The sequence below is a fragment of the Sinohyriopsis cumingii genome, unplaced genomic scaffold, assembly GCF_028554795.1.
Source record: "Sinohyriopsis cumingii isolate HCF-2022 unplaced genomic scaffold, ASM2855479v2 utg002530l, whole genome shotgun sequence".
Lineage (NCBI taxonomy): Eukaryota > Metazoa > Mollusca > Bivalvia > Unionida > Unionidae > Sinohyriopsis > Sinohyriopsis cumingii.
The window spans coordinates 842,440-854,631 of record NW_028316239.1 but is presented as its reverse complement, the minus strand read 5'-3'; the positions used below and the strand labels follow the sequence as shown (position 1 = coordinate 854,631).

The 12,192-nt window shown below is 35.6% G+C and overlaps 1 protein-coding gene across 3 annotated transcripts in view; it reads right to left on the bottom strand.

Annotated features, from left to right (window-relative positions):
* Positions 1 to 11,430, bottom strand: part of LOC149770182 (neurotrimin-like) — a 180,580-nt gene extending 169,150 nt beyond the window's left edge. For 2 of the 3 annotated variants that reach the window (XM_089949281.1, XM_089949282.1), the window contains exon 1: positions 11,164 to 11,430. The gene's annotated coding sequence lies outside the window, so the exon portion shown is untranslated. Of the gene's footprint in view, positions 1 to 10,396; positions 10,418 to 11,163 lie in introns of those variants that run through there. The other variant, XM_089949283.1, reaches the window with a different exon arrangement.
* Positions 11,431 to 12,192: the final 762 nt, after the last annotated feature.

Below are 12,192 nucleotides of genomic sequence, written 5' to 3'. Positions count from 1 at the left end.
CGACTGAATACATTAACATTCAGGAGAAAGAAAAATAAAACAATTTTTAAATTTATCTCCTAATGTTCGAATTTGTAACTACTGAAATGAAATTATGATAGCTCAGAACATGATTTATGCTAGTAAGAATTTTTGTTCAACAACTAAAAGATAAATTCGTCATTTTTATCTGTGTGGATAACGATTGCTAAAGATACATATGCACCGTTAATTTAAGCAGGTATAATTTCTAATGCATTTCTATGTAATGCAGATATTAATTCACATTGATACAAAACAATTAGTAAAGGAATAACAAATGCGCTTATAATTTTTAATACAATTCATATTCCTTGTTTTGTTCAATATGTACGTTTACGGTATGTGGAGATAGCATCTCTACAAATCTAAATTAGCCCGGTCCGTATGGAAATTCGGTTGACCTCTTGAATGGCGGTGGGATAGTGACATCAGTTTAGGATGAGGCGACTGTAAATCTAATTTTAATTTCCTATCTTTCAATATTCCCTGTTTGATTCGATATATTTTGTTACAATGAATATGATTGCAATATATCAACTATTTTTTCTTGCGTTTCTAAAAATTATTTTAATTTCAAGTTGACGATGATGGAAGATGGTGGAAGATGATCGAAGAAGCAGACACATATAATGCACATTAGAAATCCATGTGATCGCCAATTGTTTTTAGTTTAATTTGTTTCTAATTGATTGTATTTTGGGTAAATACTTATGGTGAACAATTTATAAGAATGAGAAGAAAAAAAGATTTTGTTGCTTCCTTGATTTTTACTTTCCGTTTTCTAACAGGAAGTACATCCTTTCTTGAGCAACCTGCAACAAGGGCAAATTTAATGTCATTAGTTCAAGACTAAATTTCATTTCTTGTTAATGATGGAAAAATCTTGATTGAATCAATGCTTTGGTCGGCAAAATAACATTCTTAAAATTAATGTCATGAACTACTAGTGCCACATTTACAGCTCATCTGGATAAATTTAGCAATTTCACTCGTGGTTTTGTTGCGTTCACGTTTATTAAGATATTTAAAATTAATCTCCCGTCTGGAAGGAACTGCATTGTCCTGACTCCTCCAAGGCAAGACAAGAGCAATAATTATGAAAGTAGTACATCTATCTATATATTCCGCTCTCAAAAGAAGTTTTAAAAAATTAGAATAAAATTACAATTGTTACAAGTTGGAAGTACTTCACAATGAGTGCCTGAAGCAACGCGCTGTTGTTTGTAAATACCACGCATTAATATGACTATGTTAATGAGGGCAATCGTGTGACCTTGGTGACCGTAAGTGCACAAAAGAGAAAGTAGACACATAAAAACACTTGATATTAATATTGCAAAATCACATTTATCGATGGATGTCATAGGAAACAAACAATACTTAATTAATATCTTTTATACAGTTAACCTTTGGCTTCCACCAGTTCTAACTTAAAAAACGTTATATGTTATATGCTAGGCAACTGTACGATACAGTGCAATACACTACCGGGTACACAGTTCTAGTGACTGTGAGGAGATTTATAATTCATACCTTTCTTGGAAAGTTATATTTTCTGTACTGGAAATATGGCAAGTACTGCTATTACTAGAACAATGATAAGCTACATGGAAATCTTCTTGTGGAATAGCGTTTGGCTGATGAATGCGCCACTCTGGTAAGTGCATGAGTTTTTATTTGCAGTCGCGTTATTATGTTTGATTCAATTAGAGCTGATTGGGAGTATTTGAAGAAACCGTTTTGACATAGCATATTTCTGTTTGTTGCCGTCTTTACGGTGGCTCTCGAGAGAGTCTGGATATGTGTAGCCAGTGTTGTTTATTGCCTGTGTATTTGGAGTTCGACTTTCTAGCTCTCTCTCTCACAATAAAAATGGTTTGGTTGTAGAGCGTATTATCAAGGTTGGATGGAGAAACCATAACTTGCCTTATGAGTAAAATTCTTGCATATATATTATTGTTTTATTTTCTAACTGCTCCATCAGAAGCATCAGAAGACAACAAGGGTTTCTAGCGCGTGGACACCATGGCTTAGACAACCAGACCGAGATAACATAAATAATTTTAGCAAATAATGTAGATCACTCTGACGCATGTGTGGAAATAATATATCACACTCTAAAAAGGAAGATCTATCGTTAATTACGGTTTTTGAGATTCAAGACTAAGTACCGAAGACAAAACCAACGACATATGTATCCAATTTCTTTAATAAGTAATACAATATGTAAGCATGTGTGCGGATCGGACATCAAAATCCATGTTATAGCCAGGCAAAGAATCATGTTGCTTAGTTCAACAACGTTTTAAGTGAGGCTTAAAATAAGATTAGCGATTTTGACACTTGCTTCCTTCAAGCGTTCAAAATTTATTGTCCAGCTTCCATGGTTGGGTAGGAGAAAATAATTCATCAGATTTGTATGAGTTTTACCCTACTACCTCGACTGAAACAAGGATACGCCCACTACACTACACCCGATAAAGCTTTGAACTATATAAAAAGAGAGCAGTTAAAACTGATACAACATAATGTGAGAGAAGCTTTACTGCTACGAACAAAAGCGTTAAAATTTCTTATAATTCTGCGGTATAAACTAATATTTTTATACGTTTCCTTACGTATCTGTCTTTCGCTGAATAATCCCCCAAAAAGAATCAAGATATATGGATTCCAAGCAAAGTATAAACTAATTTATTTCTTTCGCCCGAGGAAAGGGTAAACATGAAAAAAGGAAATTATTTTCAAATCCATAATATCTTATATTGTTAGTGAATGTCAAATCTTCCTAATTGAAATTTATTTGCGAACGTATTTTCTTCTCAAAATGTATTATAAATCTAAACGAGATTTACAAGATATCCTTTAATTAGTTTACAGTGTTATCGAAAATCATATTAAACTTGGATATCTTTTCAGAAACACAGCCTCTGAATAAGATTTGCGATGAACATTATCTCTGTTTGAAATATCATTAAAATTAAAATCATCTAAACCCATTCAAGATATTTACCCATTCACTAACCATTCACTAACTCGTGCTACATAAGCAACCCGAAGCAAAAGTGACAGATTTATATTATATTGAAGTAACAGAACGCCTAAAGACGGGGAAAAAATATTTAAATTATTTCATGATAGATCCAATTCGTTTAAATAGGTATGTCTTTATACGCCCTCCTTTTTCTATCCATGATGTTTCGAATAATACTAATTATTCACATTTAAACCTGAACATTCATAAGCAAAAACAAGGAAGCATAACCCAGTCATAATGACCCAGATTTTTAAAGTGTTAACCTTCCAAAGATTTCATAGCAGTTTATATTTTATTTAAAGTCTTGGCTTGTAATAGATCTTCCTTCCAGATCGTGTCATTGTTCATACTCAGGCGTGCTTCACGAATAACAACTATCGAAAATACATTTTTGTAGCAAAGAAGTAATTTTCTTCCATCTTGTGTAGAATTACGATCGTCCAAAGTAACTTTGGTACAATACAATTTAATTTATAGGGTTGTTTCGTATTACGCATTATGCGCATACAAATGTTCACAATAATACCGAATTCTTCGTTGCCTTTTAATCAATTCATTTATCCCACGAGCATTTTTGTAATGGGCGATTGATATAACTCCTGTTACCTGAATCTACGTATAAGTTATTTTAACTATGAACTAGATGTCCAGCGGTAACGTTAGTTTGCATTGCAAGTTAGGAACTCTCTATTTTAGACCAGTTCTTCTACGTTGGCCATTTTAGCCTATATTTTATCTAGTTGTATGATCACAATGCTTGCTTTAGTTGTTTTTAATTCTTCATATTTTGTGAATCTTCTAATCGAAGAAATCAAGGGAAAAAATCACATCATCGCCTTCTCGGCTCATGCCACGACTGCCAGATTCTAGACCACCGACTTAACCTACCCGGCTATTTATTTTCACAAATTCACATTGCGAATATTATTTGCTGTTTATGTTGCTTATTATGGTGATGAAGGCCTATGACCTTTTATTTGTTTTTATTAACTGATTTTGTTTTCATTCACTTCAAGCATCTGTAAATCTGGCCGTGTTTAGTTAGATTATGTTAAGATTCATGATGTATGTACCAAAGTTGGTAATTACACCCTGTATTTCAGTCATATGAAATTAAATGAGAACAGCAGAAACAAAACGTCGGCAAGGATTGGAATGAGAGTAGTACCCAGATTACATTATATTAAATAGATAAAAGAAAATTATTTAATGACCCGAAACTTCAAAAAAAAAAATATTGGTTTCCAAAATTTCATACCAATAGATCTAGTCCAAATTATCCACATTAATGTTTTTTAATGACCTCTTAAACATGTAGTTTTTTTTGCTGAGGTCACTCTTCCGTAACATAAGTGACCAACTTGGTTTAAATTTATTACCAACATGACATGGATGCACAAGTGCACGTGCTTTCAGTAGATTTATTGGTCTTTAAAAGTAGTTTCGAAATGTTTTAAGTTCATCATGTTTAGTGAGCTTTTAAAAACTAAAATAAAAATGAGTTGTTTTTAAGCAGTTTATTAAATCAATTTATCGATTAGCAATTAGAATAATACAATATCGGTAATAAGGTATGATTGATTACATTTTAAAGTCTATGCTGTGCTCATTTGATGGCATGCATAATTACATTGTGCATTGAGCAAAATTGTCATACAGACGTTAATGATCTAAATGAAGCAACGTATATTAACTTATGATCATTCTGAATAACAGTTTTGAATATTTGATAATAATTATTATAATTTATCAGTCAGCACTCAAAATATTATTTTGCAAGCTACACCTAAAACTACTTCCACCAGTAACAGCCATACTTTAACGTAAATGTTATAACATCTGCATTCATATTATCCAGTCACGCTAAAACGTAGATAACACGTTATAACGGATATAATGACGGCTGTGCTGCGGATACTGAACGTACATTTGAAATATCACGAAAAAATATATCACAAACCAAAAAACACTATAAGATCATGATCTCATACAACACAAAGACGTAATCCACAAGGTATCCGAAGGTTTTGAAAGCCATTTCGCTCCATGATAATGCAATATTTTCAAATTAAATATATTTTTCGTCATGTGATAATATATTCTGAAATTTGTCCTCTGTCAAAGTTAGACGAAACTCGTCGAATTATTTCAATCGTTTGGTCGCCACGGATCATATAAGCGGAAATTATGTATATCGTGCATTTTATTTGCAATGAGCAATCAGTTAAGCTGCATAAGGTACATTCTCGAAAGTAACAGAGAAAGTGTTAATCGAAAGTCTGCCTCTCTCTCTCTCTCTCTCTCTCTCACTGACAGTCATGATCAATGACAAGAACGAACACACTTTAAAGACGTTTGTATACATAGGAGCACTTAATTGCATTCTCATTGATGAGGTGGGGAGATGCAACTTACATAATGTACAAGCTAAACTGATTTTGAATCACCCAGTTGAACGTTATCAGTTTTCTGTACTTTCTTCTCTGTCAGAAAGCAGTGACAGTTGGAAGATAGCTCGCAGCGTGTAAACAAACTCTCTGGAGCACCGAGAGTCAATTCATCAAAGTGGATATGTTTCTTAAGATATGACATTACCTATTAGTTACAAGTAAATAATAAATGTTGAATAGCTATTTTTATTGCACTTCATCATTTATCAATGCGATCATTCAACCACTCATTGGTTTACATTATATCTAACAAGAAGAAAACAAAATGTAAATAAATTGCAGTTTTTCTAATGAAAAACCAATTTAAAGTGGAGTACTTTAAAATCCTGGTTTCACCCCTTTCCCAATTCCATAAATGATCTGCCAATGAAAATAAACAACTGTATTTCATCTACCGATTGAAAAATTTTTACCTAGAGATCTCCATTCAAACAGCCGTACTTAGAGCAGAATCCTGGTCAGTAGTATGATAATAGACATTTTGAAGTTTTATTACTTTATTTAGGTCATATCATTCTACCACTTACCCCCATGCGATTATCCTCATTTTAATCTCACATTCCTATTAACGATTTGTTACCCACACGCGTCCCTGTAAGAAGAAAGTCACGTAGGGCAGACCTAGATCAGTTATCAACAAAAGCGCTATTATCATGCTACTATTTAAACGGTCTACATGGACCACAAGTTTCACCACCACGACAAGTACATTTATGATTCGCATCAATGCACGCCTAGGCACCATCTTTGGAAATTAGTGTGGAAATATATCGTTGAGCATGAATGTTACTTTTTTGTGCACAGGCGATCAATAATTCCAGTGCTGGCGGACCGATCAATATTTTATATACAGACTGTATTTCTTAGTACAGCGGAAACTCGCTTTTGTATGACCAAGTATTAAATTCTGTTTTCATCGTGTCATTTGACTGAATATCAATAGTTCAGTAAGATGATAAGATAAGTCGATAACAAAAACAAAGATCTTCTGAGCTCACATCGAAATAATAACTCGCGCCCCAACTCCGAGTTCGCACACCGAAGGAAGAAGTTGAGAAAGAAGAACTAAATAGATGGATCGAGCAACAATATGGCCTTGCACATCGGTTGGGATCACTCGTGGTTTCAGTTGGCGCGGGAAACACTGCGCCAAAAGTAGTTAATGAGGCCGCATCGATATCTCACAGACAGACAACTTATTCAAAACAGCATAAGTGCCAAGGATAAAGTCGGAGTTGTCAACAACGACATCATGACGCTCTTCAACAGCACGCGTTAACTCACTGAATGAAAGGAAATCGAAGCAATTCTGGACATTGTCGAGTTCTTGCAAAAATATGTGAACCCGACTTTTACAGTAGCGGTTATGCAAGATCTGCTGGCCCGTATCTGGTATTGAAAGACACAACCAAACATTATTGATCATATCAAATACACTACTGAAGACGCCAACGCTAATGCGGTCACTATATACACTGTTAATTTTAACAGCGGATTAGTGAAGCGTCAACCCATCATAACGTGTGCGGAGAAGTATCTGCTTTCGCACATATTAGGTTTCAGGACTAAAGACAAGGTCAAATTAAACAGAAAAGACAACGACAAAGATACTATTTGGCGTGACGGTGTCGTCTCTTCCCAATCAGGGTAAAGTTGAATTATCCAAGCATACGCTTCGAAAGCCACCAATGTGCGCTGCAGTAGACACAAACGCATTTATGGAACTTCAATCATCTACTGACGATAACAGATACTCAACAAAGCAAGACTCGACGATTTTTATCATAGCAATTAAGTAATCTTCAAGGTATTATAGCACCTGTCACGTGTTTATAGCATTTTAAATGGCAGGAAATATGAACGCCCAACTGGAAAGGTCAATGTTATTTTCCACTGGGAGTATCCGAGGTGTATCATAAATGAAATACCTGGACATGGACGAAATATGCTGACAACGGCTTACTGATTTCTCAGCATGTCTTTCGTACGTTGTACCCGATTTATTACTTCATCCTCGAGCATTTCCTCCTGCTCCTCATCATCATCTACATCATCATCATCAATCCCTTAACCCAAGAGGTCGTTGGGGCACCATAGTTGACTTTACAACCCGTGTGGTTGACCCCAAAATAGCTTGATCAGCTTCATACGGCCAGATCAGTGACGTTTAAATTATCTATGTCAGACGTCACACAAATGCAAAATACCGGTGAGATATTTCCATTCCTAGCGGCCATTCCAGCTCTGTTGGCAGCTGCGTTAGGGGCCGTCAGAACTGCATCCTGGATATCTCTGAAAATGGTGATTCAAGGATGCATAAAAGGCAAAATTATCCAGGCGTGGAGTCAAAGGCTCCAGATAGGAAGTGGTCTTCGGTTGTGGCCTCGCCATTGACACGTCCAGAGGCTAATTTTGATTTACTAGCTAGGACAAAATCAGTTTAGGTGTTTTTATACGGTATGAACTTACATCATTTGTTCCACACACGCAGGAAACTTTCATCTTCAACTTGGATTTAAGAGCTGGACCTGGAACGCATTCGGTAGAATATGTGGTAACGACTCCACATCTTTTCTATTTATTTTCTATGGAGATGCACCGCCACGTGAAATTATTCTTTAATTCGGGCGGCTGTTGTGTTTATCAAGAATTACATTCATGTAGCCCAGGCTGCGGTGAATCAATACATGGATGCATGGATCCAAACATCACCCCCAACACACACACAGACACAAGTGCACAGACAACATTAGTAGTAACTTCATATGGACACAGGAGTATTGACTAGTGACGGAGACAAAAATGATAATGTTAAAACAAGTGATCGATTTACTTTCGATGTTGTGGAGGGGAATTATTTTAGAGACATTAATCTTAACAACGCGAAAGTCTGAGTTGTATTTATTCATCTGATACTGATATACGGGTGAGTTGTGTGTGATAGGAATATTGATAAATGACCAGCCGTGTTACGTTTCATCATTAAAACAATCTAGGATAAACGCCCTTTGTTAAGAAATGTCCATTTATACCTTGCTAAAGTCATTAGTTGTCATCGATGAAATTCAGTTCGACGCTGTCAACATATACAGGGTACTTGAGAAGTCTTTTGCAGTTGTGTTTGACATTTGTTATTGCGTATAATGACGGATTTTGACCGGAGAATCAAAGTTGAGGATTGTGGCGACAGAGTGTTGGACAAGCTTGATAGCAATCACGTTCCACTTGTCAATGAATATCTGCGTCAAAATGGTGTTACCAAATGGTTTCATACGCTCAAATATAATTTAAGTGAAAGTAATGTAGAACTATACCGTTGAGACATATGCCAAATCGAGGCGAGCATGGAATCATAGCATTAGCACGTAAAAATACCCGGACGCGGGATACACAGCCAGTTGAGAAAACGGATTGTTTCGACAACGATGACGTGGAATTCACTGACAAATACACTCTGGTTGCATACTCCGATGATCATGTTAAACTAAAACTGACCCAGCCAAGAAGAGAAATATGTGACTGTTATTAAACAAAGATGCACTTATCATTGAAACAGGGCCTGGACGAAGACGATAACAAACATTTCAGACACGATTTAATGTCGTAATAGGTGTTTGTTGCTATATTAATGTGATGTTAGGCCCCACGAATGTGCAACTGCCGGAGACGTAAATATTCCTCAGGCTCAGATTTTCTATAATTGTATGGCAGTTGTGCTAGTAAAGAAGATTAATTTGATATTAGTACGTGTGCGTTTTCCGCCTTGATGTAATGAATCTGGAAGGGTCTGTGAAGCAGTAACTGTGATTACGCGCTTACTTTATTAATAGAAAAACTATGATAAACCCTCAATGTTACTAACGAGAGAAAATCATTGAACAACAGCTACAAGATGAATTCAAGCGCACTCTTAAAAAATATTTTGCATGTTTTTAGAATGCATTTTCAGACTTTTGTAATCCCTCTTAAGCATCATGTAAAACATCACATGCTATATTCATGTTATTTTCCTTATAGACCTCATATGCTGTAAACTTTATTATCTGAGTGTAATAAAGTCTTGCGCAATCGCCGCGGAAACCATCTTTGTCTTTTTTCTGGCGAGAATCACGACTATATTATAGGTACATCAATCAGAAATGTCGCTGGGGCCATATCAATTGTAATGAGTGTGGCTGGCAGCGAATACGCATCTCAGTGCAATTGACAAAGTCTACTCGATGGCTACTGATGTTAACATTATCAGTATGACTTAATTTGACACCAAGTTGCCGGAAATGGAAAATCACCAAAACCCCTGAGTACAAATACGGAACCGCGGGATAGTGGATTTGCAAGAAAAAGCTTAAAGTGTAGAATTTTGCACTTATGGTAGGTTCTGTAATCACCACTTGTATGATTTCGCAGTCAAGTTATGGAATGGTATGATACTAGTGACTTTATTGTTGACTGATCTAGACTGAAGTCTTCTAACCTACATAACATTGCTCTTCCAGGGGCGCCTGTGAGTTACGATCACCCCGGAGCCTTAGCACGTAAGATGAGGATACAAATAATAAGGGTAAATGGCTGTGACCTAGATCAGTACTGAAAATCCAAAATTGCTATTATCATTCTACGTGGTGTAAAATGAAAAGAAACACAAAAAGACTAAAGTAGTAATGATTACTATCCAACAAAAGAGCGCAAAAATACCAAGTTCAACCTGAAGCTGACTGAAATCAGCTAATCCATATAACTAAATTCCTTGGGTGATAGTTGCAAAACTTAGAGATGGAATGAACACTTGAAGTCGTACGTTATTTTGTCAATTCATACTCTGGTTATTTAGTAAGATACTAAAAACTAAAAACATAAATTAATATATTTCAAATGTTATATATAGCCATACCTAGACTACTGTAATGTCATCTGACCAGAATATTCGCATATTATTCCTCTTGCAAAAAGGAGTTTGCAGACTCATTCTAGATACCGCTGTAAACATCCCAAATGAAAAGAATGATATTAAAATGTTAACAGTAAGAAAACGAATACTTTTGTATTTTAAGGCTAAACGTATGCACACAATTTCAAACAAGATAGTCCCATTATATCTCAGCAACTATTGCATTCTAGAAAACAAGGCAACACTCCCAGTTTAAGTTTAATTTCAACTAACCACCTTACTATTCCAAACCAAATAAAGAACTCCTTAAGCAAAGTTTTCAATATTCGGGGTAAATAATTTGAAATAGAGTCCCAAAGGAAATTAGAGAAGGTACAAATATAAATGCGTTTAATTTAATCTCATTCGATTATTTCATGTTCGTTTTTAAAAATATATCACGAATTAAAGTTTAAATTCTCAAATCTTCGACCTTGCTGTCTCACTATTTTACAAAATGTACATAGTTGGAGCATGTTTTTACAAACGTTTCTGTTTATTATATCCATAAATACATGTAGCTTCTTATCAGGGTTCATATTGTTATTTTTATTATTATTATTATTATTAGTAGTAGTAGTAGTAGTAGTAGCATTCTTCTTCTTCTTCTTCTTCTCCTTCTTCTTCTTCTTCTTCTTCTTATTATTATTATTATTATATGACATCCGAATTTTAAAGTGTTGCTATTATTTCGTTTGTACTGATAAGAATCCGATAATGATGCGACTTACCTTAATCGAAATATGCTAATCCCCAACGATTCGATAAGTACTGGCTGTAAGATGAATAATCCAATGACTGAATGTATGCAGAGAAAGACACACAACAACTTCAACAAAATGAGCAATATACAATCACTTGCCACTCTTGGAAACGATCCCCAGAGGTATAAATGATTACCCGCTATTTCAATTAAATATATCTATTACATTGCAACTGCTCCCTAGCTGAGGGCTCTTAGAGTTGCGCGTTTACAGCCAGCGATTTAGATTCAGTTTGTTATGCATGGACTCCGATGAAGGGGAAAAAGGGTCGCTTGCGTCTAAAGATCTCCGCAATGATTGGACAGTAGTGGAGAGTCAGTCAATTACATTTGGTAGAATCATAATGGTGGGATGATAAGAGGGGAAGAAAAACGTGGGATACATATTTTAATCTCAAAGCTAAATGTTGGCAAATAGCCTGGAACTATCTTACTACTTACATACTGTCAGTGGGGTAAAATGTAGAACTAGCTTGCATCTGGCGAGATGAATAATCGAGTGAGGAGGAAGATGGCTAGGATTCCGGGAGCCTCTCTTATACATTCTACCACAGCATTTATAATGCTATCACTCATCACCTTGGAGCCATTTTCATATGTAAGATTCCTCATTTTTGAACATATATATGCACACCTCCATTATCAGAGTAAAAATTACAAAAACAATAAGATGCATTCTTTCTAGAATACATTAGTTCTAAACATGATTCTGCAACTGAAATATTCCTTCTTGTGTTTTCATGGCCTCACTGACATGAAAAGTAAATAGGCCCTACTTTTAACACAAAATGCATGCATATATACCGAGCCAGAGTTTGCGGACAGTTTCCAAGAATTCCTTGAATTTCAAGGGAATTAAATTCAACTAAGATCACGATTAATGTCGGGCAGAGTGATGTGTGTGTGTGTGTGTGTGTGTGTGTGTGTGTGTGTGTGTGTGTGTCAACATTCCCTCTAAGCTGCGCGTGCGTGCAGCCGCGTAGCTCCTTAGGCATCC